The sequence below is a fragment of the Lycorma delicatula genome, chromosome 5, assembly GCF_047948215.1.
Source record: "Lycorma delicatula isolate Av1 chromosome 5, ASM4794821v1, whole genome shotgun sequence".
Classification (NCBI taxonomy): domain Eukaryota; kingdom Metazoa; phylum Arthropoda; class Insecta; order Hemiptera; family Fulgoridae; genus Lycorma; species Lycorma delicatula.
In genome coordinates, this window is record NC_134459.1 from 35,615,113 (window position 1) to 35,641,789 (window position 26,677).

General features: G+C 29.7%; 1 pseudogene; it reads left to right on the plus strand.

Moving 5' to 3' along the window:
• The first annotated feature begins 714 nt into the window (after positions 1–714).
• Positions 715–26,677, plus strand: part of LOC142324811 (tubulin alpha-3 chain-like) — a 188,568-nt pseudogene continuing 162,605 nt past the window's right edge.

Consider the following 26,677-nt stretch of genomic DNA (forward strand, 5'->3'; position numbering starts at 1 on the left):
ATTTAAAAATATCAAAATAATATTTCCTTGAACAATTTCCATGAGGACCATTTCTATTTTTCCATATAATTTATTATTATAATTAAATTTTTTAAAGAAATCTCAGGGAATTTTAACAATTTTTCCAAAATATGAAATAAAATATTTTCATAATATTATTATTTGATACAATAAATATTTTACAGATTATTTTATAAAATAATCTGTTTGCAAATTTCAGCAGGCTACCTCAGTAGCCCTCTACGTCTGCATTCAATTAACTGTTACAAAACAATTTTTCTATCTTGAGCAGAGTCAATACAACAATGGGCTACTTCTCTAGATAATGGAATACACTAATTATTGTTTAACACTATATGTTCAGTCTTTGTTATACCTTTGATTTACATAAATTAACTAAAATACAAGGCGGTACCAGTCACAGTTAATATTTTTGATAGTAAACATGTTCATTACAAAGCTCCTTTATATTTCAGAGTGAAAATGTTACTTATAAAGCTGAATAATACCTGCTTCAGTGCAGATGCATCTGTGTTTGGTTTGATTAAGAAGGCAACAAAAACTCAGTTTTTCAACTTTCCTTGTAAAAAATATTCAATGAAATTAAATATCATTTAAAAAAGCTGGCAAAGTGTCAGATGACTTTCACAGCTGTACCAGTAAACTATGATGATGACAATGACAACGATGATAATAACAATTATAACAACTATGATGACGATAATTGATAGTGACGATGATGGCCATGATGATGATGGTGATGATGATGATGATAGATTTGTTAAATTTCAGGAATCTTCTCTATACTCACAATAAAGTGAATTTCTTTCATAATAATCATGAAGAGTTACAAGATTTATAATCTGAAGAAAATTGTTTAATGTACTGTAATAATGTATGACTTCTCATGGATGAAATTCAGAGTTCTAGGCTCGGTGGAGTAAGGACATGCTGTTGTGCACACATTTATCAGCATTGCTTGTTGATATACGGGTAGTTATGACTAGCTGTGTTTTGCTTATGGTCAATAATAATATTTTCTGTGTATTTTATTAAATCTGACACATTCAAGAGCTGAAATTTAATTTCAATGCGGATTGCCATGTGATTGTGAGGAACTTCTGTAGGGATATGTTACAAATAAATTGGCAAGTAGAGATTAATCAAGCCCATACACTTGGTACAAAAAAGTATAATGTTCCCATTATTGAACATTTGCCATTTGATAATGATATTGAGTGTATATTAAAAAACACAAAGAGTTTAAAGGAACTCGCATGATAGTACACAAGGACTTTTGTTGGGAAACTAGGAAAAAAAGAGAAAAGCTTGTGGCGATTTGAAGAAAATGTGGTGGGCAATAAGAACATGATTATTAATGTAGACCATCTGAATGTGGAGGGTCAAAAATTTACTTGGGCAGCGACAGGACAGTTGATGTGTGGATCACAAGATGGCATGGCAGAATTGAAGGAGATGCTCAATTATGACTTTGGGGAAATTGTTAAAAATATCAATGGACAAATCAGGGAGGTTCAGTAGTGTGAAGTTGTATGTCAGGAAGGGGAGAGATAAAATACTTAAGATTCTAAGATATAATGTAGCGGGACTCAGTAGTAAGTTATTGTTGATTGATTTTTTATTTTTGCTTCTAAAGAAGTATGATATTGTTTGTTTGTGTGAGACTTGGGTGGATGATGAGAAAGCTGGAAGATTTGAAAATTTGTTTCAGGAGTATAAAGTTGTATGAGTTCCAGCACTTACAAGTCTCGGTTATGGAAGGTCTAAAGGTGGAATTATAGTAGCTTATAAATATAATTTGTGGGGTTTAAATTGTAGTTTTTTCAAGCTGTAGGGGGACACCTGTGACAGTGAAATGGAATGATTGCTTTGTATACATAATTCCAGTTTACTTAAACAGTAGTGGGACGTGGGAAGATGATTTTAGAAGATTATGAAGCTTTATGGAAAACATTGGTGAAAATTGTTACTTTGTACTGCTAAGGGATTTTAATAGTAGAACAGGAGCTTGCCAGGTAAAATAATGGGAAGTGAATGGAATGTAAATGCAATTAGGTGTTCTAAGGATGAGGTGATTAATGCTCGGGGGCAGAAAGTGATTGAATTTTGTGAGAGGTTTGATCTGTGTGTGATGAATGGGAGAACACGAAGTGATAAGAAGGGTGAATGGACTTTTATTGGGGGGATGGGAAGTTCGAGTTTAGATTTATGTTGCATATCAACGAAGTTGTTAGTACAGTTAATGATTTTCAAGTTATTTCCGCAGATTTCTCAGAGCACATACCCACTGAGGTGAGAGTACAATGGCAACAACCATTTAAAAATTATAATTGTTTTTTGTCTCTGTTACCAAAGCTGAGGCAGTCTGCGGTGGAGACCGAAAGGTATAAGCATACATTGGAAAATTTAACATGGGATGTGGCTTTGTCTGGGAAACGTGATCAGAATGGGGAAAAGATTGTAGGTATGATTTATCAAACCATCAGATTGATCTAGTGGTGAACATATCTTCGCAAATCAGCTGATTTTGAAGTTGAAAGTTCTAAGGTTCAAATTCTAGTAAAGGCATTTACTTTTATATGGATTTGAATACTAGATTATGGATACTGGTGTTCTTTGGCAATTGGGTTTCAATTAATCACACATCTCAGTAATGGTCGACCTGAGACTGTACAAGACTACATTTCATTTACACTCATACACATCATCCCTATTCATCCTCTGTAGCAATACCTTACGTGCTTTAGAAGGCTAAACAGAAAAAGAAAGAAAGGAAGGTAATTTATCAGGCAGTCGGAGGAAATCTGTTAAGTAGAGTAAACATTAAAGAACCCGGAAGGCAAAAATGGTTTGACTGCAAATGTATTAAGGCTAGGAAAAAATGCTTTGCTTGTTTAAATTTATATAGACAGCTTAATACAGAACAAATGTGCCTTATTAATTTGGAAGAAAGAAAGAATTATTATAGTCTCTGTAATAAAAAGAAATTGATTTTTTTAAAGGGATAAGGAAAAAATTTGTAAGAGTTCAGGATTCACAGGACTTTTGGGAAGTAGTTAAAATATTTAATAAGAGGGAATTTAAATAGATGGTGGAAATTACAGCAAGTTAATGGGTGCAGCATTTTCGTTGTTTATTATCTGTGGGAAGGAGGGCTGTTCCAGTCACGTATGCATTACCATTTAGGATTGATGAAACTTTGACTCTACAGTTGATGAGGAAGAATTAAATGTTGTCTTGCAGAAATTAAAAGAAAATAAAGCCCCAGGTACTGGGGTTCTGTTCAATTTTACAAAGCTGCTATCAAGTATTTCAATAAAATAATAGTTAAATTTTTTAATAATATTTTAAAGACTGTTCAAGTGGCCACTGATTTTTCAGAAGAAATTATTTTCCCAATCCATAAAAAAGGAGATCTGTTGGATGTTAAGAATTACAGAGGTACTTCGTTTAACAAAATAGCAAAACTATCTAGGTATTTTATTGAACAGGCTAATAAAGTGGCTAGGAGACAATAATATTTTAAATGAGTCTCAAGCTGGTTTTAGAAAAGCTGGTAGTTCACTACAGACAATATATTTAATCTGCATTCTTTAATTAATTTGAAATTTAGAAATAGGGGGATAGGTGTACTGTCTGTTTGTTGATTTTAGGGTTCCCTTTGATAGCATCATTAGGTCGGCGCTTCTATATAAGTTATATGAAACGGGTTTGTCTTATAAGTTTTGTAGGGTTATTGGAGAATTACATAAAAAAAAAAAAAAACGTGCTTTTGCATGGTGTTCTGAGGATTTAACTGAAGGGTTTAGTATATTTAGCGGCTTAGAACAGGGATGTTTATTGTCACATGCTTTCTTCTCATTTTTTATCAATGATCTTATGGATTGTATTGGAGAGGGTGTTTGGATCGATGATCTTAATATTACAGTTGTGTTGTATGCTAATGATCTGACGCTAGTGGCATCCTCACCATGAGTACTTCAGATAATGATTAACAATCTGAAAAAATACTGTGAACAATGGGGATTAATAATTAATATGGAGACAACAAAGATTATGGTTTACAGGAGAGGGGGTCAGTTAGTGAGATATGAAAGATGATGGTTTTGGGGAAATGAGCAAATCAAGGGGGTCAATAGATACAAATACTTAGGTGTTACTTTCACTTCTTTGCTCTCTTTTGGAGAGCACATAAGGGAACCGTACCAGTAGCCAAACATGGTTTGAATAATATGTGAAATAGTTTTTTGGCTAATAATGAAATACTGGTAAAAAGTAAATGGGACGTTTTTGAAGCAGTAAGTGGTAACACATAGGAAACAGGTTTGGGTTTATTATATATTCGATGAATTAGAGGTTTTGTTTTTTATTAAAAAGCTATTCTGTTTGCCACAGTCCACTCCTAATTATGTAATATACTTGGAAACAGATAAGATTAATTTATTTCAATTTACTTTTAGAATGAATTATAAATATATTATAAAAATATTAAACTTAAAAAAAGATCGTTGGCCACGTAAACTTGCTACTAAAGTTATCAAATACAACATCAGATGGTGTAGGTTGTGGAAATCAATGACAGAAAGGTATGCCTGTAAGTTTAGCAAGGATGTAGATGGTGCATATGATTGGAATGTACAGTTGAATGGTATGAATGAATGCATGAAGAAGGATGTAAAGAAGAAATGGATGGTGTGTGCAGAAAAGTTGTTATTTCACAATATTTACCATCATCTGGGTCATGTACTCGAAGATTGGAATTATTTTACTAGTAAATTTAATAAGAGCAAAATGTCAGTAATATTTAGAACACGGGATGTACTATGGAGATTAAATAAATTAAAAAGATTAAATATCACATAAAGAAAACATATCACATTTTATCGGTAGGTGCTTGATATTAGTGCATATGAGAAATTCTAAACTGAGCAACAGTATCTTAAAAGAGGAGCAGATAATTAATCTATTTAATGGAAGGGATTGGAAAAGGCTGATAGGATTTATTACGTGTGCTTGGTCTTACAGATGTAGTTTAGCTGCTGAATTTAATACTTAAGAGTCAAATATGGAAGTGTGTATATGTGGGTGTGCTATCCAGGTACTTCAAATTTAAGATGAAGTATATATTGCTGAGTTCCGATGCACTGAAACAAATAATTTAAAGGTAAGGTTATAATCAAAGTAAATTAAAAAAAATGTATGTTCATTAAACTGGGTGTGGATTGAAGGTCTTGTATGTGTAAATGAAATTTAATAATGTGAAATTATTGTGTCATTTATGGGTTTACAGCTTTGCAACAATAAATTCTGTTTGTTTTTATGCAACTGGGAGAGCAAAACCATTACAAATCATTATATCAGGAAGGATTAGCCAAACATGAAACACCTACACCTGGACAGAAAAATGTTGTGAATCTCTAACTAGTTAACTCAGAAATAATTATTCTACCTTCATTTCATTTAAAATTAGGGCTTTTCAAAAATTCTATTAAAACGATGGATAAAAATGGTGCTGGATTACATTATCTGAAAAAATAATTTCACCATGTTAATGATGCTAAAATCAAGGAAGGAATTTTTGTGAACCCCACATAATAATTTTGACTAAAGATGGACAATTTAAAGAACTGTTGAGTCAAGTCAAAAAGTCAGTGTAGAGGTCATTTAAAGGTATTTTGCAAAACAATTTAGGAAATAATAAATACGAAATTTATTTATTGGCTGAAGTATGCTGCTTCAATATTACAGTATCTGTTAAAGTCTTGCGAACAGAATATATTATTACCTGGCTGAATACCTATGAATGTCAGAAAACCTACATACCTACAAAATAACTTCTTTGTGACTTGTAGTACAGTTACAACATACAATCTAAAACTGCAGCAAAATAGTTCATAAATAATATTCCCCCTTTTGAATTTTACAAAGGTAACTTTCTTAGAACTGAGAAAAAATGATTCTGTACTCAAAATAATGAATGAAGAGTTTAAGTTTTGGGCAAGTTTTTAAAAAACATTTCTTACTTTCTATGACATTCCATTTATTTCTAAATCAGATATTGCAAAATATTTTTCATTTTTATTAAATTCCATTAAATAAGTCTTAAAAAGGAAAGGTACTTACGTATTAACGCCACTGCAGCTACAGCTTTATTTAAAAACAAAGTAGTCAATCGGATTTCGGTGGAAAATGAACAGTCTCTTTATTAATTTTAATAAATGGTTATTTATATTTATTTATTTTATAAATATAATTTAACCAAACTTAACCTACGCTTGCTTACCTTGACTAATTAACACCGTAATTTTTTGAGTATTTATTTAATAAATTCAGTAATTATTGCAATTATTTATTATTTAAATAATCAAAAACACGCCTGTTAATTAGTCAAGGTTAGCGAGCGAAGCGAGTGTAGGTTAAGTTTGGTTAAATTATATTTATAAAATAAATAAATATAAATAACCCTTTTATTAAAATTAATAAAGAGACTGTTTTGAATCTATGTTAAACTCTATATCGGCCCATTTTCCACCGAAATCCGATTGACTACTTTGTTTTTAAATAAAGCTGTAGCTGCGGTGGCGTTAATACGTAAGTAACAAAGGAAAAGATAATTCATGTAAATTATATTTTTCAATCTCATCTTCTCTTCTTAAATATTAATTTTCTAAGATGGATTATGATTTATCATTGTGTGAGTTAGATTGTACTGATTTGTTACAATTTGAACTTTCTTCTCATCACAGAAAGATGGTGGATCTTTATTGTTGAATTTCAGACAACAAATAAAAAAATTAATAAAAATGTTCATAATGAAACTGTTCTAGAATGTTGGTTGAGGACTAATTCATCATCTCCTAAAAGGTGTGGTGAAAATTCTATTTTACAGAAAAAGAAAGTAACCTTTGATGCAGAACAAATCACAGAATTAGGTTCAGGTTGTAAAAAAAAACAAATTTTCTTCAGTAACAATAACACATTCATTGAGTAGTTTCAGTAAAACAAATAACTTTCTAATGATACATTTTGCTATTAAACATATAAACACTAAATAAACTATAAAACCTGGAAAATTTGCAGAGCATTTTCTCTAGATGTTATCTGCTACTGTGAATATTAGCTTAATAAACCAGAAATTGAAGTGCATGTGAACGTCTATACACTTAATAACTTGTGTTGTCACTCTCAATAATGTGCACTCTTCTACTTACTGATTCAAAATTGAGCATAAAAATATTAGCTGTGAAAAAATGAATGCATTCTATAACATATCTGTTTATATATATATTATATATTCAGGGTGAGCAACATAAAACCGAACCCATAGCGTAACTGCTACAGAATCAGTAGGTTATGTTGGAATTAAATTTTATGTATGATACAGATAAATTAAATAAGAAAACCATAAAATGTAATTTAAATCTTGCATTTATTTACCTTATTGTTACAAAAGATGTTCAAAATAACCACCCTGGATATCAATGCACTTTTGTGCTCGACTGATTATATTAAGAGTCGTCTGATGCAAAACATTGTTGTCAATTGCATTGATTTCTCATTGAATTTTCGCCTTCGGTTCATCAATATTATGGGAATTAGATGCATAGACTCTCTCCTTTAAGTAGCCCCAAAGGAAAAAATTGCAAGTAGGAACCCTGGGAAACATGGAGGCACTCTCCACCGTCCTCTGCTGACAGCTCATTGTCTGTCCCCTTCAGTTGTAACGCAGTATGGTTTCAGTTTTAATTCATGAAGAACTTTACAACAAGATGTGTATTTGACACCAGATTGTTGGGATAACTTGCATAGTGAATTTTTTGGACTGCAGTATTTTTCTTTCAATGTCGACAATGGCCTGTGGAGTCCTCAGAAGATTGCCTATTTCGTTTTGAATTTGAAATCGAACTTGTTGTACACCACTTTTTAACTAAATTGTGTATGCTACTCTTTGCTGGGATACAGGCATTCAGAAATTTTTCTACGAATTGACGTGATTCTTCAAACGATCCAGAACGAATATAGGCCTCAACTATAGCTATCCTCTCCTAGATTGAATAAGCTTCTTTTTTGTTAAACTTCTGGGACCACCATTAGGTATTAATTCAGAGGATGAGATGAATGATAAGCATGTGAAAATGTCATATATTTGTCATAATTTTATTCTGAGAGTTCTTTCTGTACAATTTCCTAGTCAGAAATTTCAACTGTTATGTAAAATTATATTTCACTAATAGCAGAATGGTTTTATGTTCAGAATTAAATAAAAATATACATAAAAAGAACCTACAGTTAACCCTTTTGAGCCAGTAATATTTGTGTGCCTCCTTTCTTATCATGCCATGATGCAAGTAATATGTCATTTCATTAGCTTAGTTAGCTAATGATTGGATTTTGCTTGTGAATAAAGCTGAATTGGAGTATACAACTGACAATATTGTTATGTTTTTGTTGCTTTTGTGTAATGAGACCATCGCTGTAAAATTGAACTGTAAAAGTATAAAGCATTGAGAAAACTATGGTACACTTTTGAGTTAAAATTAATAACAGAAAAGATGCTTTGTTATTATGACCTATTTGAAGCAACTAAATGTAGCATCTTAAGAGATAAAGATTTGTCTTTACAATGATATATTTGTTAGTACATTTTATTTTACCATTTTTGTAGCTGTCTTTTACAAAGTCAAACACCACAAATATATCTACAATCAGCAAAGGATCCAAGCATTAAAGAAAAAACCTCCAAATAGAAACTGCCATTTAAGAGGTACTGTTCATTAAAGAATTCCTTCACTCTTTGTCAATTCAAAGAAACTTTAACCAGTTTCCACATATTGTACAGATAAATCAATATTAGATAATAGAATATTACCATATTTGAAAGAATCTACATTGAATTCATTCATACCAGTAGCTTTCCTTTTCTCTAAGGCTTTTACCACTTCGTTCATTTCCATAATTATAATATAATCCAAGTCCCTTGCATCCTTATCAGGCAATTTTTCCTGACGAATCTCTTTAGTAAACCACAATTTTTTATAATATTCAATCTACTTCTTCTTTCAAATGATGTTTAATCTGACAGTCACACAGTTCATTACATAAGAGTTTGAAGTGCTTTATAAGAATAGTCCTATCATCCATGTACATCATTTTTAACCTCCGCAATAAATCTTTCCTAGGATCTTGATGGTTCTTCCTAATCACTTTCTTTATGATATTTCTTGTTTCTTTCCACAAGATTTCATGTAAAATTCTTATAAGCAATATTCTTCTCCTTTATTTCCTTTTCAGTTTCTTCCGTCGTCATTTTTAGGCATTTTCCTCTTTTGAAACTTTTCTTTTTCCCCAGTATCTCCATAGAAACTTTATGTATAGCTTTTTCCAAGTTATTTCACTCATCTTCTATATCCGGCTTTGTTTCTCTAGTCTCCAGTTTTACATTCAATCTCTGCTGGAATTTAAGTCTAATACTTTACTCCTGTAGCAAATGAAATACATAGACTTCTTAATTGTCTTCTATATTTTTGTAAAAACATCAACTTCCATCTTGTATACATACCTATCTTTCTGATTAAGAAGTTGTGATCTGAACTGATATCAGAAGCACAGTATACTCTTACATCTACTAATTGTCCAACTAATTTTTTATTTATTATGTGATACTCAATTATTGACCTAAGACATCAAGCTGTCCATGTGTATTTATGAACTATTTCCTTCTGAAGAAAGTATTCTGAATATTTATATCATTAAAATTAACAAAGGTCACTCAACAAGAGACCGATCTCATTAAGTCGTTATCTTCACCAAAACTACCCACATCTAGAAATAAGGTAGTTTCCTATCCCAGCATTTAAGTCATCAGATATTACTATCTGATACTATCTATTACTATATACTTGGGATATTTATCTAATATTTTCAAAAGTATTTTATAAAAAACTTCTGATTCATTGTTCTTCTAATGAAAGTAAAGATATAACAATATTTTATATGGATATATAATTATTCGAATTTTTAGTAATATAACCTATTAATAAAAAAAAAAAAAAATTTGATACAGTTTAGACGTCATACTTACCCAGTCATCAATCAATGTACTTAATCTAAAGCCTGCAAGATGTTTATTCTTTCTGTTTTCATTTGTGGCGCAAGTGAAAAATCATTCAACAAAAATTCAGACAAATCATTTTATATTTACCTATAAACACTTATTTCACCTTCTTTATATCTGATGTTAATAAAGCATATTTACTGATTATTACAAATACATACCAAAATTTATTGTTAAAAAATCTTTAAATTTTTCAGACATAAAATACAATTTAATTAATTTTCAAATTTGGTGAACATGATAAAACATTGAAGATAATAAATCTCATTTTAAATATAATGGGGAATCAGGTGAATACAACAGAATTAACTTGCCTGTTGATTTAAAGGTAGAAGATTTAATAGCCTTTAACTAAGTATTTTTTGAATGATTCAGATATCATTAAGGGTCTTGGTTAATATTAATATAGAGATAATCAAGTACACTTCAACAACTTTTAACAAAAGGTTATCTTTTACACTGTTTGCTGAAGATCGAGTTATTATCTGATTCATGGAAAGAAACTTAGTTTGTTTTCATTTTCAGAAAAGATAACAGATACCAACATGGGAAGTATAAAGGTATTTTCAGAGATTTATTCAAGTTAGGTTACAATTTCAAAAATCATTACTCATAAAATGAATTTGCAGAGTTAGAGATGTTTACAAAAAGAACAACATCGATTTAGCCAGGGAGTTGCTACATTGATTGAGTATTTACCCTAGGCCAGTTAATAAAAACAAACAGAAAATTCAATATTCCAACTTTCAATGGTTGCTGATTACACAAAGACCTTTGATTAAGTTAACCATTTGAAGGTGAGAAATATTGAACAAGAAAAATGACACATCATCTAATAAGGCTTATTATGAGTTTGTATAAAATCACTCAGATATGCTTGAGACTCAAAGGACATAATGGTAGGAGAAAAGAGATATGTGTCAAGGAATCAGACAAGGTTGTCCATTATCATGTGTACTTTTTAACTTTTAAATTGATGATCATTAATTAATGGCAGAAAAACTTAAGGATCTACATACAATTTATGGCTTCCCACTGAATACATACATTGCCATTGGCAGATGACCAAATTATTCTCTCAAATTCTGAATATAATACACATTATAACCCTTAAAAAAATTTTTAAGGAATGTAATTTTAACATATTATTATCTTTTATGGCTGCATAGGATCACTTTAATCAGGTCATTATCCAAGTCTCTTCATTGGGACTGTTTAGGCCTTATGGTCCTCCTTATACTTTTTTGTATATTCCAATCTTTGTGCCCTTTCTAGTGTTGAAAATGTTCATATTGTGTTTTTTCTTGTGAGTATGAAGCGAGTGTTATTGTTCTTGATTTTCTTGTTTAATTTTGTCTTATCTGTCGTATCTTCTGGTGTAAGGCCAATTTCCTTCAGATCCTTTCTTATTTCTCTGATCCATCTGCAACCTGTCTTGGTGTAATATCTTCTGTTATAGCTGGCTATTTATTAGAGCATCATAAAGCTAATACATGTAGGTTCATTTCTAAGTTTGTCAAATTTTGTAATACTTCCCATATTAGAGTTTTCATTTTAGTTAACTATTGCTCATCAATTTTCTACAACAGTCTATTAAATACATTTATTGCATCTTGGAGACAGATCTTTACTGCAAATAGATTGGAAACAACATATTGTTTGTTATTTCCAATACCTAAGTATGTTAATGTGTTAGTTATATAATATTTAAATTTTATATTTCTGAACTTTAGATAAAGCCCATGGTTTTTTAAATTTTTTAAATTTTTGTAGAGAAATCCATCATTCAGTATAACTGACAGAAAATGATAGCAATTTCAGGGCACTTTTTTTGCTTTCAAAGTACCTAAGTAAAAAAAAGCTTTCCAATACCTAAGTATGTTAATGTGTTTTTATATAATATTTAAATTTTATATTTCTGAACTTTAGATAAAGCCCATGGTTTTTTAAATTTTTTAAATTTTTGTAGAGAAATCCATCATTCAGTATAACTGACAGTAAATGATGGCAATTTCAGGGCACTTTTTTTGCTTTCAAAGTAAGATTGATACTATATTAAAAAATATATGTTGATGTGTAGTATTGGAAATGCACAGTACACCAGTCCTAGAATACAGAATGAAATAATTGAAGTGTACAATGACCTGATTGTTCGAAATCTCGTGAAAGAACTTAATGCCTTCAGTTGCTTCTCTATTCTTGCAATGAGATGTCATACATATCAGGCTTAGAATAACTATCACTGTATGTTCGTTATGTTGATAGAGAAAATTGCAGTGTGAGGGAAAATTTCTACAATTCGTACCATTATATGATGTGACTGGAAAAGGAACACAACGGTGATATATGACAAGTTTCGTTCATTAAGTGTAAACATAACTAAGATTCATGGTCAAGGGTATGATGGAGCTATGTCCATGACAGGAAAAGTACACGGAATCCATGCACATGTAAAACAAATAACTCCATCAGCTTTATATGTCCACTGCTCAGCACACAGCCTCAACTTAGTTGTATCCAGTGCTCATGAAGTAACTGCCATTATAAACTGTATGGGTACAATAACGAGCCTGTATTTTAAAATCGGCGATAAGTGAAATGAAAACTACAATTTCATGCCGTGAAAAACTCGTTCACCTTTTGCAACACGTTGGTTGGAAAGGTATAATTCCGTGGCAGCAGTGATGGAATTGTATGACCCTATTATTGCAACCCTTCAAATCATATCAGAATGTAATGACAGTGACTCATCCTCACAAGCAAATTCACTTTCATGTACTTTGACTGGGTGTCAATTTGTGATATCGCTGTTTTGTATTCAGAGACATTCTTTAAGTTTCCCATTGTGTAAATTCCTGCAGAATTCAACTACTAATCTCGTGGAAGCAATAAACCTTGCTGAAGATATTAACAATGAAATGAAATGTATACACAAGATGTTAATGAAGATTTTTCTAAAATTTTCATTTGTGCTTCTAAAGTCTTGAATAGGTTGGGGTCCTCCAATCAAATCCCTCGCATGGCAGCACAAGCAAAAAGTGTGTAAACTTGGACTTGAACTTTATTTCCATGTCTCTACTTTTATTCCATTTCTGGATACCTTCATGTCCCAACAAGATTTGTGTTTCTTGAAACGCAAGGAAAAAGGCTTTCTGTGCCTTTTACCTACATCCCACTTCTGTCACTGCCATCTCAAGTTTCTGCTTGCACTTAACTCACAGAATTCTACGCCAGTGACATAAGAAGCGGTTGCCAGGAAAACTTGAATAATGAATTAAAATTATGGTACAGAAAAATTGCATATCTTCTGAAGGGAGACCAACCAAAAGCAGCCGTAGATGAGTTAACTATGAGCAATCCCAACATAATGCCAACTATATTCACTTTGTTAGATATACTAGCTGCACTCCCAGTGTTCACATGCACAAATGAACAATGTTTCTCAACATTATGCCGTCTAAAAACATATTTGCATAATTCTACTGGAAATACACATTTGAATGGACTCGCACTCTTCAATGTACACAGAAATTCCACTCCAGCTGCAGAAGATATGTTAAATGAACTATTGAAAAAGAAACATCGTTTGGACATTGTATTGTGAATGCTGAAATTTCCAAATGTAGTAACATAATACACCATAGGCTACATACATTATAAATACTATATTTATTTAACTACCAATACTCTTTTTAAACAATGATTTTTTCAAAACAATAATACACTATAGTAGAGTACTGATTTGAACATTTGTGACAATTGCATTCAATTCTTTATTCAAATTCCTTCATAGAATGTGGATTCATCAGTGCCAGTTTCATTCTTTAACCTTGGTGAGTTTCATATTGACATGTGTTTAATTAAATTTATTTCATTATATTTGTTTGCTTCCATGGATTTTATATGTTATGTAAAGTGTCTTACCTGTCGTATAAAAATAACCATTGACTAAAATATATCATTATTGTGTAGTCTAAGTGTAATAATGGCATGTGGCACTAGGACCAGTATTTTTATTATACAAAATGAGATAGATGTTAAAAGTTGTTAAAAAAAATTGTAGCCTAAGGCTGTGAAAAAAATACGTTGTAGAAGATTTTATTGGGGTATTTATGAATGTATTATATTCAAACATTTTAAAATAAATATATCATAACATGATATAATAATAATAATAATAATATAACACACAAAATTTAAAATACCAATGTCTATTGTAAACAATTTTAATAATGACCCCCCCTTAACAAAATTATGCATACGCCACTATGTAATAGGATATTATTACAATGATGGCTTATGATGGCATTGAGTAAGTCGCCATATCAGAAAACAAAATAAATTAGTATATAACACAATTTCTCAAATCAATAGAATAGTGAATACTACAATAGTTGTTTCAAAAAGGAAACATGATTAGGTGAGTGGTTAGTTCTCTCACTCTAATTAATGATTAATGTGTGCTTGAATATATAAGATGGTTTATTGCAGTGTGAAGTTATATTAAATGGATTTAAATGACAATGTTACAGGTGTAATTTATTAAATGAAGTTTAATTAATGGAAGTACATGAAAAGTTGTGTGATTTGTATCTGGAAATGCCTAATCTCATATTTATGTTACACATATCATCTTCATCTCAGAGAGTGGCTAAAGTGACCGTTATCCCAACTTCAAGGAATTAAAAATTAAATGAAATTTTAATTACCTGTTGCTCTACAAGATTTCCATTTTATGATAAAAAAGATGAAATGAGTAAGTCTGAGGTAGAACAAACAGTTCTTTAAGAGCTGTTAATTGTTTAGTGAAGGTTCTCAGGATGTAATCATCATCTGATTTGAAGAATCCACACAAAGAACAAAATACACTTTGACCTGCTTTTTAAAAATTGAATTTATAAGTTTGAAATGCAATAATGTTCTAAGTTTTGATTTAAAATACAAAATAAATTACTATAATATCCAATCTTGAATTACAATTAATATTTTTAATTTTTAAAAATAATTATGAAATTTCAGTTCAATTTTATAAAAAGGAGGCGAAAAAATAAGTTGTCATCTTGACTACCGAACTAATGCCCATCTGCATCCCAACCCTGTAGAGAAGACACCCATCTGGTCACATTCTGGTCGCCACACCAACCCCCTTCCCATTTGAAATGCCCAGCTGCAGTCAAAGACGCAAAAACCAGATCAGAAGATATAAAATAGTGGAGATTACGTGAATGCCTGCCACAGATGAAAACAGCACTAGCAGCCATGAACTCTGATGCTAACCAAGCTCCAGCCACTATCTGGAATGAGACCACTTCATGTATCCTCGCATTAGCCAGTTAATAAAGTGGAAATTGCTACTGCTATCAATAAAATGAAAAACAGCAAAACACCAAGATCAGATGACATCCCTGCTGAATTGTGGAAACTGTTGGAACAGCAAGGCACAGAAATTCTAGAGTTTGTTCAATCAGATCAGATCAGTTTAGGCATGTTTTACACTGTGACAACAAATCAGTAGCCAAAACTGCAATCCATCTTTAAATTGCATATGTGGACAGTGTAATTTTTCATTAAAGAAGTTCACAAAATAAAAAAACATGAAATGATCCTTCATGAAAATTAAGGCTTGAGATTAAGGTTTGAAAAGTTTCCAAAAACTTCTTTATTTCTATTTTTATTTCTACCTTAAGACCTTTTCATTCAATTTCCATTAACCCAACTTGTTTTCAATGCTCTTTAAAAGCTCTAAATTGAAAATAGATGAACTGATATAGTTTTTGACACATGAAAGATTTATTCCGAATTTTATCAATTCAAAAATGTAATCAGAAATTTTCCATCACCCAGAATGTTTGTGCGAAACATTTTTAAAATATTGTTTTTGTGGAATTTTACAGATCTTTTAAGAGATAACATATGCACTCAACAGAATATTTTAAATGATTTCTAACAGAGGGTGGAGTGTACACATACCATTATGAAAACAATAGATGAATGATGATTCATTATTGCAGGTTCTGATATGTAAACAATCGTCTAATATATATAATGAGCAATATATGATGTGATATGTAATACATTTTATAATATCATAGTATATGGTATGTATCATATACCATATGTAAGATATCATAGTAATTGTTTGAATCATAATATTAACACACCAGTATTATTTAAACATTCACTGTGAATGCATGTTCTGTTTTGTGAATTGCAGTTACCCTGTCAAATATGATGCGTTAATAAATAAATTTGCTAAGGAAGTGCTTATATAATATGGATGACATGTGATATGCATGAAAGGATTTTAAGTTTAAAGAACAATGTCAAAGTTTGATTCAACTAGTAAAAAATTGTTTTGAATATATTTTGCTGTAAAGTTGGTGATGAAGATAAGAACTTGGCCTGTCTCATATGATGTTCAACCTGAAGGAAATGTCTGATCAAACTGGGCTAGGGATAATCAGTGTATGGGTTTTGCCATACCAATGGTGTGGCTTGAACCACAAGCCACAATTTTTTAGACTTTCAATTTTTTAGACTGTTATTTCTGAATTACAAAGATGAAAGAAATAAGAAGTAAATCCAAACACACTGCAGTACCCTAATTTAACATCTTGTATAATACCAATTCCTCATCATGATATACCTGTACTGCATCCACCTATACATATAAATATAGAAGATGAATCAGAATATGAGGTAGCCATTGAAATTTCACACGAGGAGCAAGAAGATTCGACTTTTAAACCAAAATCCTCATTGTTTCAAACCTCATACGCTAACTCAAGGTTAACTAAATTACCTTATTAAGGATTTGAATTAAATCTGTAAAATTAACCCAGAAGTAATTTTTCTACCTCCAATCCATTTAAAATTACGGCTTTTCAAAAAAAATTTATTAAGGTGATGAATAAAAATGGTGATTATTATTTGAAACAATAATTTCCTCATACTGGTGTTTCTAAAATAAGGAAGAAATTTTTGAGAATCCCCATGAAAGAACTTTGGCTAGAGATGGACAATTCAAAGAACTGTAGAGTCAAATTGAAAAGTCAGCGAGGAGGTCATTTAAAGGTAATTTTCAAAATCTTTTAGGAAAGTATAATCCCCCAACTAAGATGACAGTGCGGGTCATACAAACATATGTAATACATGTGGGGTATAATATATCTTTAAAAATTCATTTATTGCATTCACACCTGGATTTCTTCCCAGATAATCTTGGCTCCATCAGTGTCAAGCATGGGGAATGCTTTCACCAGCAAAGTTCAGCCAAGGAAAACAGCTATCAACAACAATATAATGAAAAAATGCTGGTGGATTATAATTGGAGACTAAAGAAGGATGTTCCGAATGCCAAACAAAAAAGGTAAACAAGTTCAGATAAGTTGAGAAGTGCCATGAATGCACGTAAGTTCTTAAATTTCTTTGAAAGTTTACCTGTGAATCACAAAGAGCACAATGGGAGAAGAACATTTTTTTCCATATTTAAAAAATAAAAATAAAAAAATATATTTTTCGTATTTCAAAAAATTCATAGTGAAAAGTTCTATTAAGAACACATATTTTCTTCCTTGTGCAGAAAAAGTGTTTAATTTTGCTCCTCAGTGTTATTTGTCATTCAGGGTTTCCTATTGATTATTTTTTCTGTGTTAAGAAAAATATTTTTGTTACTTTAGCAATTCATAAGAATAATTTTAATGTTTGTTTGTTGTTGTTTATGCACAATAGGATGGATGTGTTGAAATATATTCAATATTGCATAATTTTATTAGGTGTTATCATAGCTACATTATTTTGTAGAAACATCAAATCTGAAAAGAAAGTAATTTTCAAGAACAACAAATATTCCACCCCATGAATTCTAAAAAAGAAAAGTAAAAATTGAACTAGTTTCTTGTTAACTTTTTTATTGAGTTGAATTTCTCATTGCTCATCAAAGAAACTTAAAAAAATAACAGAGGCAAGTAAATGTAGGCAAAAAATGTAGATGTAAAGCAGTCAGTTTCTCTATGTTACCAAACAACTCATTATGCACACTCTCTAATCAGTTGGGAAAAAAAACAAATTAATTTATCAAAATACACCAATCTTATTTCAATAAAAGAAATAAATTAGTGAACAGAATATACTACTACCAAGTTCAATACCTATAAATGAAAGAAAACCTACACAAAACCATAGCTACTTCATGACCTACAGTACAGTAATGACATGCAATTTAAAATTGCAGCAAAACTGTTCATAAATAATATTCCCCCTTTTGAATCTTTCAAAGGTAACTTTTTTAGAACTGAGAAAAATGATTCTATACTCAAAATAATGAATGAATAGTTTAAGCTGTGGGCAAATTTTTAAAAGATATTTCTTACTTTCCGACATTTAATTTATTTCTAAATTAGATATTGCAAAACATTTTTCATTTTTATTAAATACCATTAAATAAGTCTCAGAAAGGAAAAGACAAATCAAGTAAATTATATTTTACAATCTCATCTTCTCTTCTTAAATATTAATTCTCTTTGATGTATTATTATTAATCATTATTAGATAGCATTGATTTGTTGCAATTTGAACTTTCTTCTCATCAGAGAAAGATAGTGCATCATTATTTGTTGAACTTCAGGGAACAACATAATAAAATTAATAAAATAAGAAAACTGAGGACTAATTCACCATCTTCTAAAAGGTGTGGTGAAAATTCTATTTCACAGAAAAACAAAGTAGCCTTTGTCGCAGAACAAATTACAGAATTAGGTTCAGGTTGTAAAATAACAAATAAATTTTCTTCAGAAATAACACATTCATTGAGTCATTTCAGGAAAACAAATAGCATTCTAATGATGCATTTTCCTTTCAAACATATAGTTCTTTCTACACAGTTTCCTAATCAGAAATTTCAACTGTTACGTGAAATTATATTTCACTAATAGCATAATGGTTTTATGTTCAGAATTAAATAAAAATATATATAAAAATAACCTACCAGTTAGCCCTATTGATCTTGTAACATTTATGTGTGTCTCCTTTCTTATCATGTATTGATGTATATATTTCAATTCATTAGCTCAGTTAGCTAATGACATATATTGGATTTTGCTTGTGAATAAAGTTGAATTGGAGTATACAGCTGATACCATTGTTATGTTCATGTTGCTTTTGTGTAATGAGACCATCTCTGTAAAACTGAAGAACTGTAAAAGAAAAACATTCAGAACATAATAAAAAAAAAAAAACAAAAAAAACAGAAATTAAGTGACAGAATGTTAGTGTATTTTATTATATTTTTATTAAGAAACTTACTTTTTATAATAGATGGACTTTTAATGACCTTATACATTTCAGAGTGCCTAATAAAATCAACATTTTATTGCTGTTGAAGAATATGCATTTTCTATTTTCTTAATAAGTGTTCTAGAAAACCTTATTGTGAAAACAGCAAAAATCTTCCTCTAAAAAGAATTATAAAATTGGTTCATTTCATGAAAAATGAAGAAATATATATATATATATATAAATTTATTTATATATGGACCAATTGAACAGAAAGGAGAATGAAAACATATCAAAAACATGGAATTATAGTTTTAAAATATGCAATGTTCAACTGTAATTTTAAAAAACGTCATCTGTAAAAGTAGATAAAAGTTGCAAAATTTACTACTCTAAGTAAAAAGGTAACTTGTCAAAAAACTGAATTTGTAGAAATTTATATCTTTCTGTCGATTTACTTTTCTAATTTCTTATTTGTGTATGTTATTTTAGTCCTATTACTAATGTTGTGGGAGTATATGATGTTTATGAATAAATATCAGTTATAAATAAATGTACATACAAGTACTGTGTCATAAAGATGAGTACAATCTAAAAGTCTAAATAGAACTTTTGTCGCCAAATGATGCCTTATGAAAATAAGGAAGTGAAACTACTACCCAAAATCTGACATTATAAACCAACAATGAATGAAAAATTTAGAATTAAATCTTTGCTATTTTCATTATTATTATTTTTGCTATTACTCACACATTACTGCACACCGGATTGGTCTAATGGTTAACTCATCATTGTAAATCAGCTGTTTTCAAAGTAGAGAGTTCTACGGTTCAAATCCTACTGAAAGCAATTACTTTTATTTGGATTTGAATACTAGATTGTGGATGCTGGCATTCTTTGGTGGTTGGGTTTCAATTAACCACACATCTCAGGAATGGTTGACCTGAGACTATACAAGATTATACTTCATTTTTATTCATACATACCATTCTCATTCATCCTCTGAAGTAACACCTTAGGTGATTGCAGAGGTTAAACAGAAAAAGAAAGAGATTACTTATTTCAATTTTGAATTATGCAATTAGCAATAATGATTTACACATCATTTTGATTCCTAAGAAACTATGTTACTGTGGATGGTTTTTTTTATACAGATGTATGTACAGAATAATTTCAAACTGCACGACAATCTTTACAAAACTTTGTAGAATATTTAATTCTGAGAAAATTGATGTAAATAACGTTTATTTAAATTAAACAAAATATGAAAAGTTCAATTTTAATTAGAAACAAAATATACAAACTGGATTGGGAAAGTGATATGATTTTAAACAGACAATCTACAAAGTTAACTATAAATTTTTATTTATTTATTGGTAAATTAACGAAGTTATTTTATTCCAAACCTAAAAAAGTGTATTTTCTGACAAAACGTTTTTGTGTCTTATCCCTTTTTCTTAAAACCTAAATAAGACAGAGGTCTGGGAAAATTTTTATTTGATTTCTTAGATCAAAAACCATAAGAAGATACCAAATTTACCCCTCAATTTGTACCCTACGAATTTTAATACAGTTTAATTTCACAGAGGTAGCAGAAAGCAGAGCTAAATGTTTCGCAAGCCAAAACTCATTAAGAACGGTTTTTTGACCTATGTTTATATGAATCTTTTATCTTATTTTTGGCTATAGAATCATCTCCTGAGAGATTGCAGTGCAATTTGGAACCTTTCTGTATAGATCCCAAAATTGTTCACTATTATATTCCAAGGTATTCTAAAATTTTACTTTCAGGGTCAGATCTATGTGATGATTCAATCTAAAAACAAAATTGTTAACAGTGGTTTAATTCACATTAAACCACTTCTTTTTTAATTCATAGAGATATTTTTTCTTAATTTGATTGCAGATACATCTTTATGATTAATAAGAAAGTTAGTGTCATCTGCGTATAGTAAAGTAAAAATAAAATTACCCAAGGACTAACCAACACAACACAATTGTAATTCTTATACAACTGATCATTTTCAATTTGTCATTTAAAATGCTAAATTTAAAATCTCATTTCTGTTTGTTAAGGCTGTTTCTTAACTAGGAGCTAAAGGGAGAAACATAAAAATTATATGATGAAAATGGTGCTCTATGAAACTTAGTAAAGGAAAAAACATTTACTATAACTTTCAGTTTTAAAAAGAATGCATATAAAAAAAATTAAGTTTAATAGGTACATATATTTATTTTTATTTATGTATACCAGGTTACAAAGTAACAGCAGAGTGACATGATGCCAACAGTACTTGCAAATGCCATGGCCAAGTTTGGTGTGTAAGTGTAAATGTATCAGTAAATGTGTAATCTTAAACAGATTCAGGCTGACCACTCCTGAGATGTATGGTTAATTGAAACCCAACCGCTAAAAAACACTGGAAAATCAGCTGATTTTATAATGACATGTTTACCCACTAGATGACTGTATTAAAATTATGAGGAACTACTACAAAAGGGTTGATTTTCTAAGTCTATGAATTTCAGAAGTTACAAGTATTTAATATGAAAGGTGAATTAAAATCCATAGGAATTTTAAAATCTCTTTATTTAATAATTTATTTGAACTGACTAAAAGTTTAAAATGAAGAGATAATATTATAAAATGTAAACTGCAACATTATATGATGGTGACTTTGGCAATGTGATCCCGGAAAATTGTACAGTACCGTCTACAAAGAGGTGATAAAATTCCTTAAATATTGCAACAAGAAAGGAGTATAATTCAAAGTTAGTCAACCAGAAAGGAGTATAATTTTAAAATTAGTCAACTACATGTGAGAAAAAAAATACATGATGGTGAATCATCTGGCTCAAGGTGATTATATATATACATTTTTTTTGCAAACATTATATACCAATGCATCAAATAAATTATTTTAAAAATAACTATTTAAATGTACCAGATACAATTGGTAGGATAATAATGAATCTTTGATTCATTATATTAAAATGGTTAACAAGAGAAGTTTTAACTATAACATTGTTATATACATATTAATAATTTTTTTTTCATTTTAACTATTTATTTTAATATATAATAGTGTGTAATTTATAAAATTTAGACAAATTTGATAAATTATGATGATGGAGTAATACTCCAGAAGCGCTACAGATAGATAAGTGTTGTTACCTTTTATTTGAACTGTATCTGGGGGATTTAAATATTTGTTTTTAAAATATATATATATATATATACATATATACACACACACACATGTTCATCATTTTAGCTATTTAAAAAAAAAAATAATGGTCACTTATTCTTAAAAAATAATAATATTCACCTTTACTACACCAGACAACGAAACTGTTTTTGTATAAATAAACACAATAATTTGACTTATGAGAAAGAGCTTTATTATGCTACCATTGAAATATTTAATAAATTGCCTAGCCATCTGAAAAATTTTCTATCAATTTGTTTAAAATACAATTAAAATTTTTTTATGAAGTCGTAATAATATTCTGCTGATGATTTAAAAAAAAAATAATTATCTTCACATTCAACCTATTCAACATATATTAAATATGTGCCAAAATAATTTTCAAAAGCAATTTCTGTATTGTGAATTATTTTGTAGTCATTTTTTATACATATTGAATATTTACCTTAATATTATTTCAGGTATTTGCATTTAATTAATTAATAATTCCTTATTAATTAATAACGAATCAGTTTTTTAAAATTTTATAATCTGTTTTTATATTTATAATTTATATACTGACATTCTCAGTATAATGTATTTTTATTTACTGATCAGAATAAAGATTTATTTTTATTGATTTGTTTTATATATTTATATATATATATATATATACCCTTTTTTAAATTAATTTGGCACCACAATATAATAATATTTTCTTAATGATCACATTAAACTTTCGTTCTTCTCCCAGCTTTTTCTCCAAAAATAAAACAAATTTATTTTATATTACATTCAGAAATTTTACAATTAGCATTTTTATTGTTTCCATGAAATGATTAATCTTTTCTTATTTTATCTATTTGCACTAAAGTACTATAGGTTATTGTATCTTACAACTCAAGCTGTAAGTTCTATGATAATTTTTTTTTGTAAATTTAGATTGCTAATTTATGAAAAAAATATGCAGCAGATTAAAATCACATCAATTTTATATTTTGTTGCACCTTATTGATATAGAAATTTCTTTTACTTTTTCCATTGCACCTTGTTAGATGGAGTATAAAAAAACTTCATCTTCTATGAAAATAATCAAATCATTTAACTGTATTTTATTTCATGAATGAGTTGTTTTAATTAATTATTAAATTATAACATTTTGTATGGTCTGTTAAACCTAACATATCTAAAACCCAGAATAGATATATTGCCTTCTCTAAGAGGACGCCATTTCTCTACCACCCTACAGATTTTCCTATTTAATCCAGTTAGATAATTCTCCAATGATGGTTGTGGGTAGAGAACCATTAGCCAAAAAAATTAGCTAAATAAATGATTTGCTGTATTCATTAATGTCAGGCAGTTCCTGCCATTAGCAGTTTTCATATTTGAAATTTACTCATGTAGTCATTACTTAGTAACTACTTTATGCTATTATCTATTTACATGAAACACAAGAAAAGAAAACAAAAATTTAAAGTATTCTAGGTTGTAAATTTTTACAAAAAAAAAGTATAATAATAAATAAATAAATAAAGAAAATGAACAACTTTGTACATTGTTATTCTAAAGTCAAAATAAAACGGAAAATTTAAGATAATTTCCACACAAGAATAAACTAATGTTAGTTAGTCATTTTCAAAATTATTCTCTACGTTTTATGCATTTTGTCCAATACTTAACAAGATTTTGAACTCCATCCAGCGAGAAAATCTTTTTGATCTTGTGTGTAGCCAAGTTTGTCCCACTTCAATGTCCTCTTAATCTCCTGTATGCTTTCCCTCCCAACTACGATTAAAAAGTAAAAAAAAAAAATGAAATTGCAGGTGGGACTACAGAATGGATTACCAACAGGCCAAAACTAAAATGCTAAAGGCAAAGTGATGTTTTGTTGTATGGAGGTCATGGACATCCTGAAGCAAAATCCAATCTATTGAAAAATTTATCTCTTCTCTAAATTCTGTTTTTCAGCCTCAGGTTACCCAGCAGCTCATGGGTGTTGTCATGTTTCTACTACCAAATATTTTTTCATCTTCAGATGTGAGCTAAACTCGTCCTTCCACATCCCAGAATACTTCATTATCAGATTTACAGAAAAACCAAACCCTTTAGTTAGAATAGATTTTACAAGGAATAGGTGCACTGGCTTTATCTAGAAATTACTTCAGGTACAAGTTTGTATTTTTTTTCTTCCCCAGACAGTCTCATGGAGTCGCTACCTCACTGATCTTCAGTAAAGAAGCGATTGATCACACGACTACTTAAAGATGTCACAGATAGAACCAAGGTAGTATAGCTGACCCAGTTCCCATGGGAATCACCCAAGAAAGAAGGATTAAAGGATAAATTAAGGTGGTGGGAAGAAGATAATCTAACAAGGAATTGATTTGATTGGGGTAGTTTGCCATACTGACTAGAGTCTAACTCCAACTCTTATTTTCTAGTTCGTAGTGATTAACTATGACTTATCAACAGTTACTATTTGTGTCACAAATTTACCTTCCTAATCTTCATTATTTTTATAAATGCTTTTTTGATATTTTCAAGATCCTGTTTGTGTTACATGGAACCTATCAAAACAATGACTTTTATAAAATTTATTAAAGATTAAAATGATGATTTACTTATTATTATATTCAGTTCATTTGCATTGTGTAATTTTGACTAGCTATTCAGCACAAATCATTTGACTAATACTTTTGATACCAAAATTGGTCTTTGAAGTAGAAGATACATAAACATTGTTCACCATAGAGAAATCTGGCAATTTTTTAAATGATCTATTCACTCCCAGATATTGCTTCAATTAAAAGAATCAATATACTCAGCTAGTCAAATAATAGTCTATGTAGGTAAATGAAGGAAATGCATTTTACTTGCATCTCTTCCTTACTGCAAACATGTAGGAGAGCAGTGGGTGCACCCGGCACTTTTTTTTTATTACAGCTTTAGAAATTTCTCAAGAGAAAGATGAGATGGGTGAAATGAAAGAAAAAACCAAGATACTTGGTGGGTTGTTTGGTAATTATTCATTAAATAGGTATCACTGTAACAGAAAGCTAATTAATTATTTAACATAGATTCAGTGAGAAGTCGGTTGAGCTAGCCTCCTAATTTGTAATACAAAAAGTGTCCTTTTAGTGTTTTCTTTAACTTGGAGTTTTCTCATTGAGAATTAAGGTAACTTTATAAAAAGTAAAAGAACTATGAGAAAAAGTTGAAAATTATACAATTTTAGTAATTTGGTAAATTCAGTCAAATAATGTTTTTTAGTAACTCATCTGGGTTTTTTAAAATCGAATGTGTAATCCACATTCAATAAAAAAAAAACGTAGATCATATATATGTAGAAAAAACTATGTTCAAATCTACTTGGTACAAATATAAACAAACTGGAATGCTGAAATAAAATTAAACTATACTTTTGTATTTTTTTTTTTTTTTTGATTTAATTCAAATTTTTTTGCATATTAACCTTTGTAAGTTTTTTATTGTTTGATGAAGAATTAGCTTGCTGAGATTTATATTAGTATTCAAATATGGGCCACCTCCTCAGGTAGAAAATTCTAAAGTGGCACATGTTTGTATCTATTAAGCTGAAAGACTGAAAAATTTATAAGCAACGTTTTCAAAGAAAGAGGTTTCAAATTAAAAATACATGTATCAATAAATGTGTTAATAATAAAAGTCTGATTAGAAATAATTGATAATAGAACAAACTGAGAATTTAATCTTCAATACTTACTGTCCTAAAAATGAAAAAGAGCTCTATGCTCTAAACTTTCTTATTTTTCAATGCTTTCTGAAAGGTAGGGAGCAAAGATTTTCAGTAAGTATTATTAAATAAGGCTACTTTTTTTTTAGTTAACTTTAAAATAATCCAAATCACTAAATTGTTGCACTTAACTTCTTCAAGAGGGGGTTGTCATCTCTTTTGTAAAAAGAAACGACTTGCAATCATGGCAATATGTCATGATTGCTAGTACACAAAGCTGTTACTCAGCATTTTCAGGAGGATGTTGTAAGACAGATGTGTACTGTGCAATATACAAAAACTACTCTATACCCCAACTTGAAACAT